This window comes from Aquarana catesbeiana, linkage group LG11, assembly GCF_042186555.1.
Source record: "Aquarana catesbeiana isolate 2022-GZ linkage group LG11, ASM4218655v1, whole genome shotgun sequence".
In the NCBI taxonomy this organism is placed as follows: Eukaryota; Metazoa; Chordata; class Amphibia; order Anura; family Ranidae; genus Aquarana; species Aquarana catesbeiana.
In genome coordinates, this window is record NC_133334.1 from 282998719 (window position 1) to 283006157 (window position 7439).

A 7439-nucleotide genomic window follows, 5' to 3' on the forward strand; every position below is an offset into this window, starting at 1 on the left:
CTGGTTTGATGGGGGTTCTGAAGGCTAGTACCGGCAGGAACAGAAACCGGGATGTGGGACATGGGAGTAATTCCCCCTGGGAGGGCTGAATGGGCCCAGTGCCTCCTGATTTTAATGGGTATACCTTATCTGGCAATGGGCTGGGAAGAAAGAGAATCCACGGTGTCAGTGCCCCCTGGGAGTTGGTCACCCCAGGGGTGCTCTTAGTAGTGCATTAGTGTGGGAACCCCACTTGTGTGAGCGGGCACATGGTCATGGCACCTTACATTTTTTCTTCACCAGGCCTCTTTGGGCTAGGTCTTTTGGCTAAGCCCGAGGCAATTTTTTAGCTACCGGGCCTTAGGGCCTTCCTATGTACTAGCACAGGCACCTATTTATTTAAATGATTTTATCTCTAAATAAGTTTGTCACCTTTTCACTTTAGTGTGTGTTTTTTTATTGGATGGAGGGTGTGGGTCCTCGGGCCTAACCTGCAGTCTAGGGGGAGGATGAGTGGCCATTAGGTTCTGTGACAGACTCACCCGAGACAGAGGCTATTGGAGGGGACTGAACGCTAGCCTGTTGCCTTTTGATTATGGGCCCTGGATTTTCAAAGGAGTTCTGATGTACTCCAAGACTGGTGTTGTCTAGTTCTTGGGGTTCCTATAGCCAGATCCATTGGACTCGTGTTCCAGAACTTAGGAAGCGGCATATGACGGAAGCACTCAAGCGGAGTGTGGGACGTTCCGTGACATTGGTGGCAAGCAGCGGGAAAGCTTCCTGCAGTCTGGGAAATCTAAGCCTCCACCTGGATCCAAGATCAGGATAGCAGACTTCAGTCACCCCAGTGGAGATATGGACCTGGCATCAGAATTCCCGGGGCTGCTGCGGATCATCCTTTCAACATACACCAGGACTGTGTCTGAGGATGAATACCTGGAGCTTAGGCAGCAAATTCAGGTGGAGCTCTGGATTGCAGCCCTCCGTCTCGCTGGTATAAAACAGGGCAAGTGCTTTCCAACCCAAGAGCAACGGGCCAGTGACCAACAGGCATTGCGGATGGCATTCCTGGGAGAGCGGCCCCAGGAGCAATGGGTGACTGAGTTGGACAGGTTGGTCCAGCAGGAGATAGAGCTGGACAATCGTTATCGGGCTCTGCAATGGCACGCAGAGGAGGGATATTTAGGGGAGACAACAGAATGCTCTCCGGAGGGATATGACTTTGGCGGCCCTGGATTGCTGTGGGAGAGCCTTACAGATCTTTTTATGTTTGGCGATGAAGGGGAACCTGACCTTGAGGACCTGAGAGAATATAGAGAGTCTATGCTCGGTCTTGCAGGGGTCTCAGAGCTCAAACCTGATCTGGACCATTTGCTAAGGAAGGAACAGCATCTGGAAAGGGCATACAGCAAACTGCTAGAACAAGTTCAGCAGCATGCCAGAGAATCGGCAGTGGAAAATCTGGAGATTGCCGTCCCCAAACCTGAAGTGCTGACAACAGGGCAGAGCTCTGCTAATCTCTGCCCAGAAATGATAGCATCTTCTGGGTTCCATGGACAGGAGATGGTGAACCTCTATCCCCAGACATCAGTTGCAGAGACATGGGATTTGATAGACTTTTCGGCTGAGGAAGAACAACCTGATGAGCCTCCAGCAGAAGAGCTGCTATCAGGGCCAAAGTTCACTGTGCTCTGCCCAGCACCAACAGTGGCTTCGGCCTTCTTGAGAGAAGAGGTAGTCAGCCTTTCTCCCACAACACTGACAGGGACATGTGATTTTCTGCCAGCAGCATCTATGGAGTTAAAACAAACTTCTCCAGCTGAAGATCTGGTAACTGAACAGAGGGTCCAAGACCTCTGCCCCACACCTGTGGCAGTTTCGGAGGCTCAGGGTGAGAAGGTGGCAATCACTTCCCAGCAGCAGATACAGGGGGAGAAGGGAGAGGAGGTGTGTGTTGTCCCTCCCCAACAGTTGGCCAGGGTGGAGGAAGCGGACTTTCCTCCCCAGCAAAGATCCGTGCACCTGGGAGACAGTACCATCGACATGTCGTCCCAGCATCCAGATGAGGGAATGGAAAAGGAAGCAGCTGGCTCCCTTTTCCAATGGCAACTACACAGTTTGGGAGTGGAGGAAGCCAGCCTCCTGCCCCAACGGTTAGCTGGAGCGGAGGATGCAGAGTCCCCAGCAGAAGTGCTGGCAACAGAGCAGAGTGCTACCAACCTCTTCCCAGTACCGGCAACAACTGTGGAGTTCCAGGGAGACGGGGCAGTTGGCCCCTCTCTCCAACGACAAGCTGATGTAGTGGAGCTGCTACTCCCAGCTGAATCGCTGGCAACAGGGCAGAGCACCGCTGGCCTCTACCTAGCACCTAGTGTCCCTCTACAGCTTCAAGAAGCAGGGGTGATTGGCCCCTCTGCCCAGCAGCAGACTGAGCCCAGGAATGTTAAAAACAATCCAGCTGAAGCCCTGGCAGCCAGACAGAGAGTAAATGACCTCTGCCCCACACCTACTGAGGTCAACTATTCCTTGCAGCCAAGAATGGAGATCATGCGGGAAGACTATGTGGGTTCACTCTGCCTGACTAATGCATGTCCAGACCAGGTGGAGGTCTGGGACCTTGTTAGTCAACCTTTGATGGGGGAGAAATGTGACAGACTCACCCGAGATAGAGGCTATTGGAGGGGACTGAACGCTAGCCTGTTGCCTTTTGATTATGGGCCCTGGATTTTCAAAGGAGTTCTGATGTACTCCAAGACTGGTGTTGTCTAGTTCTTGGGGTTCCTATAGCCAGATCCATTGGACTCGTGTTTCAGAACTTAGGAAGCGGTATATGACGGAAGCACTCAAGCGGAGTGTGGGACGTTCCGTGACAGGTTCCTCCCCTGAATTGGAGGGGGTCTATCTTTGGGAGAGTCCCTCAACCCAGTACTCGGGCTGTTTCATTTGACCATGGGGAGAGGGGTCCTGCCAGGCCTTTTGACTAGGTGGACCATGTTTGAAGCCTTGTCCCTGTCTGCGCATCAGGTGTTCAGGGTAAGGTCCTACTCCTTCGAGGGTGGACAAAAAGCACACCCTTAAGTGCACTTTTTGTGTGTGAGTGTTTACATGCACTTTTTTTTGTTCACATACAGGTTTCTGTTTTTGAGCCTCACTGCGGATTCAGAAAAAGAATGAAAAGAAAAGCCCTGAACGAAGGTCAAGGCATCAGGGTTTACTTCCTCTTTAAGCAAGTCAGTAAAGCATCTTAATATATTGTCACTGAGCAGAGGTGACAATAAAGCAAACAAAGGGTTGGAACAACAATGGTGGTAACACACTTGGCCTACAGAATGTTGAGTAGTATATAGGACTATATATAAAAGTAACTGTTGGGTTTCAGATCAGCATAAACAGTAGCAAAGCCACCTTAGATGCAGCAGTGGACAGTAATGAAACATGAACTACCAAATGCATGTCTATACTGCCAGAGAGCATTAATGGCGGTTGTGCTAAGCCTAGGCTAACTGGTACACACTGTCCATGGGAAAATAGTAGTAATGGAAAAGGGAAAGGAGTAATGTGTAGGGTGATTCAATGGGACGGCCAGTCTTTTAAAGTCGATGTAAACCCCCAATTTTTTTTTTTTTATGTCATAATGTAGAGTATAAGATTTCCTATCATTTGAGCCCAGTATTGCCACAAAAAGTTAACCCAGCTCTGAGCAATCCTCTTTTATTGTTCAGTGAGATAAATCTTGACAAACAGAGAAAAACTTTGTCAAATCCTCCCCCTTGCTGTGAGTGACAGGTGATTTACATATCTTGTGCGCTAGCCTAAGAGACATGCATTATTTTGTAATTCCCACCCCCACTCCTTCAGCAGCTCTGCAAGGATTGGCTGTTCCACACCTCAGCATGATTGGGCATGCTGAAGTCATGTGGTTACTTTCCTGTCTTTTCACTGGATGTTAGAGATCATAGCAGAAGTTCAGTGTAAGAAATACACAGGAGAAAATGAATGCATATTGACATATTGAAGGGGAGTGTAGAGGTGGGCGGGGAGTCTATTGACATCATGACTCCACCCACCGAGCTCCAGACAACAGACCCACCCACAGAATCTGCAGTTTTTCGGTTCTCATAACAGACAGAGGGGGAGACATTTGACAGGTAAAGATACATGCAGGAGGCATGTATATCCTTATAGATAACCCCTATGGCAGGAGTTTAGAAAGGATGACATTGGGTTTACATCCACTTTAGGTGATTCTTCTGCCGGCTATCCTTGGGGCCCCTTAAAAGCATTGGTGGACTTGTTGGCAGTCCAAATGAGCCAGAATGTAGTGTAGGATAGTAACAATGTAATAGATAAGGCAGAAGCAGTATCCAAAAGGGTTGGGGGGGGGGGATATAATTGCAGAGCAGGTAAATCACAGATGTGATGTGGTACTCTTAGTGTCCCGTCTCAAATAACTAACAGGGTATATATTGGGTAATGAGCCCCCTCACCAGTTCCTGCGATTCAGCTGAATGATTGCAGTAGAAAAGTGTCAGCCTGCTTTCTCTCTGAGGGACCTCTGAAGACCTGCTGTGGCAAGCTGTGGACGAGAGGTCTCTCCAGTCCCTCTGTGGCAAGCTGTGGATGAGAGGTCTCTCCAGTCCCTCTGTGGCAAGCTGTGGATGAGAGGTCTCTCCAGTCCCTCTGTGGCAAGCTGTGTATGAGAGGTCTCTCCAGTCCTTCTGTGGCAAGCTGTGGATGAGAGGTCTCTCCAGTCCCTCTGTGGCAAGCTGTGGATGTGAGGTCTCTCCAGTCCCTCTGTGGCAAGCTGTGGATGAGAGGTCTCTCCAGTCCCTCTGTGGCAAGCTGTGGATGAGAGGTCTCTCCAGTCCCTCTGTGGCAAGCTGTGGATGAGAGGTCTCTCCAGTCCCTCTGTGGCAAGCTGTGGATGAGAGGTCTCTCCAGTCCCTCTGTGGCAAGCTGTGGATGAGAGGTCTCTCCAGTCCCTCTGTGGCAAGCTGTGGATGAGAGGTCTCTCCAGTCCCTCTGTGGCAAGCTGTGGATGGGAGGTCTCTCCAGTCCCTCTGTGGCAAGGTGCGCCTCGATCACAGTGATCTGTATTGTGCAATATTGCATCTCTTTCTCTCTCCTCTTGGGCCTCCTGACTGATCTCTCTCAGCCTGACAGCCTCTGTCCTTGGCCACAGATGTGTGCTCCCCAAGTCCTTGGTGCCAAGAGAGCGGAACTTTCCCAGGCAAACCAGTAAAAGCCGTCTCACCCTTCCCCCTGCTCCCCAGTGTGTTTTGGGATCTGTAGTGGAAAGAGTTCACCAGCTCCACTGCATGGCTGTGGACTTGAACTGCAACTCCCATGATTCACCACTCTGCTTAGAAGTCTATGGGCTGGCTTGTCTTTGCTCTCCCCTTGCTGGTTTGACGGGAATAATACAGCATAATATCAGCACTATAGTAGAAAGTAGTGCAACATTTAATATTTATAGGTAAAGTTGATCCAGGGAATATCCTATTGCCTGTTGGGGGATCCGTAAGAACCCCCCCCCCCGCAAATTGAGTCATGCTTTATTGGTTTTTTTTTGCCTTCCTCTTTATCAACTGTGGGTATGGGATAGTGTATATGGAGGTTCTCTATTTGTGTGTGTTTGTGTTTTTTTCTCTGTTGGTTGAACTGGATGGACTTCTGTTTTTTTTTAACCAGATTAGCTGCTTGCCGACCAGCTGCTGTCATTATACTGCAGCAGGTTGGCACAGCTGCACGAATCACCGTAGGTGTACGTCGGCCCCTTTAAGAGTAATAGAGGGAGCGTGCGCACGCCCGTGACGCTGGAGCCTATACACATGGCCGGCAGCCGCTCCTGAGAGAGACAAAATGGGGATCTGTAAATGTAAACAGACAGATCCCAGTCCTGACAGGGGAGTAGAGAGACATCTACTGTTCCTAGTGATCAGTGTATCTAGTATCCTAGTGTACACTCCCCCACAGTTAGAAACACACCCCCTAGGGAACACTTAACCCCTTGATCGCCCCATAGTGGCGGCTGGTGCCTATTATTTTTGGGGGGGTGGCACAACCAACACAACTACCCCAGACAAAGACACAGATATGGACATGGCCAGCGGCGATCATCCTAGTGGGAGGCATGGAGAAGACAAGGAGGCAGGGAGAAGGAGGAGCCGGGTCTGCTCCTGCGAGGACACAAGCATTCTCCTTTCCGGCCGATTGGAACCCAGAAGTGTGTCCTGAGACACAATTGCCCAGGGAGTCATAAGACTCCCTGGCCAATAGGTGCTTCCTGATTGACCGGGAGGAGAATGTGGCAAAATAGCGAATATTCATTTGCTAGTGTCGCACAACTGGGTGGGATCAGGGCGCACTCTCTGCGCCCCGAGCCCACCCTATTTTGAAGCCTGTTGGCTCTAATACACGCCCCCGCCTATCCCTGCAATTGTAATTCATGTGTCCCGCGTCCTGAAAGGGGCCAAAAATATGTTGAAGAATAAATATCGACCTAAACTGATAAAGAAATTATTATTTTTTTTGGATATGTATTATAGCAAAATGTAAAAAAAATTTTTTTTCAAAATTGACGCTCTTTTTTTGTTTATAGCGCAAAAAATAAAAAAACGCAGAGGGGATTAAATACGTCGCACGACCGCGCAGTTGTCGGTTAAAGTGACGCAGTGCCGTATCGCACAAAATAGCCTGGTCATTAAGGGGGCAAATCTTTCCGGTCCTTAAGTGGTTAACTATGTAATGGTATGAAAAATGTCTGGATGGCGGCATTTCAATAAAATCATCTTTACTGAGTCAAAAACATACAACACTCCATACAGCAAATGAGGGAAGGAGATACAGCTTACAATACAGTTAATTGATTAATGCTGCGGGAACCTAGGGGACACATGCATGCTTTTCTTTGTCATTCAGATATCCCTTATCTGATGATATGAAGCTGTGTGGCCCCTGGTATTTGGCCAGCTGCTGAACCTACTACTTTGGTCTGTAATTACCATCTACGGCCACTTTAGCGCATGGTTTCTTCAATGCAGCAAACATTCAGTCATCCCGGGAGTCGTTGATTTCTCCCCCTTTGTTTAGGAGATATAGGCACTGTACGTTACGCATGACCAGCATCCCCTGAGGAAGCCCGTTCTATGGGCGATACATGTTGGGAAGTTTACCATTACTGCTGTGTTGTTGTAACTACAAATTATTGTACTAGCCAGTATTGTATCTCCTTTTTCCCTCTTTTTAAAGGAATGAATTCTTATTTTGGTTTTTTAAAATAAAATAATTTTTTTATACTATATTTGATATCAATATATTTGCACCTTCAAAGTCCCAATTCTGTGTCTTTTCTACCATTTAATCCTGGGATGTGGTGCTAAAGAACCTATTGGTGTGTTTGTGTTCATAAAAACCTACATTAATTGATTAATAGATAAACTATGTAACAGAGGGCCTTG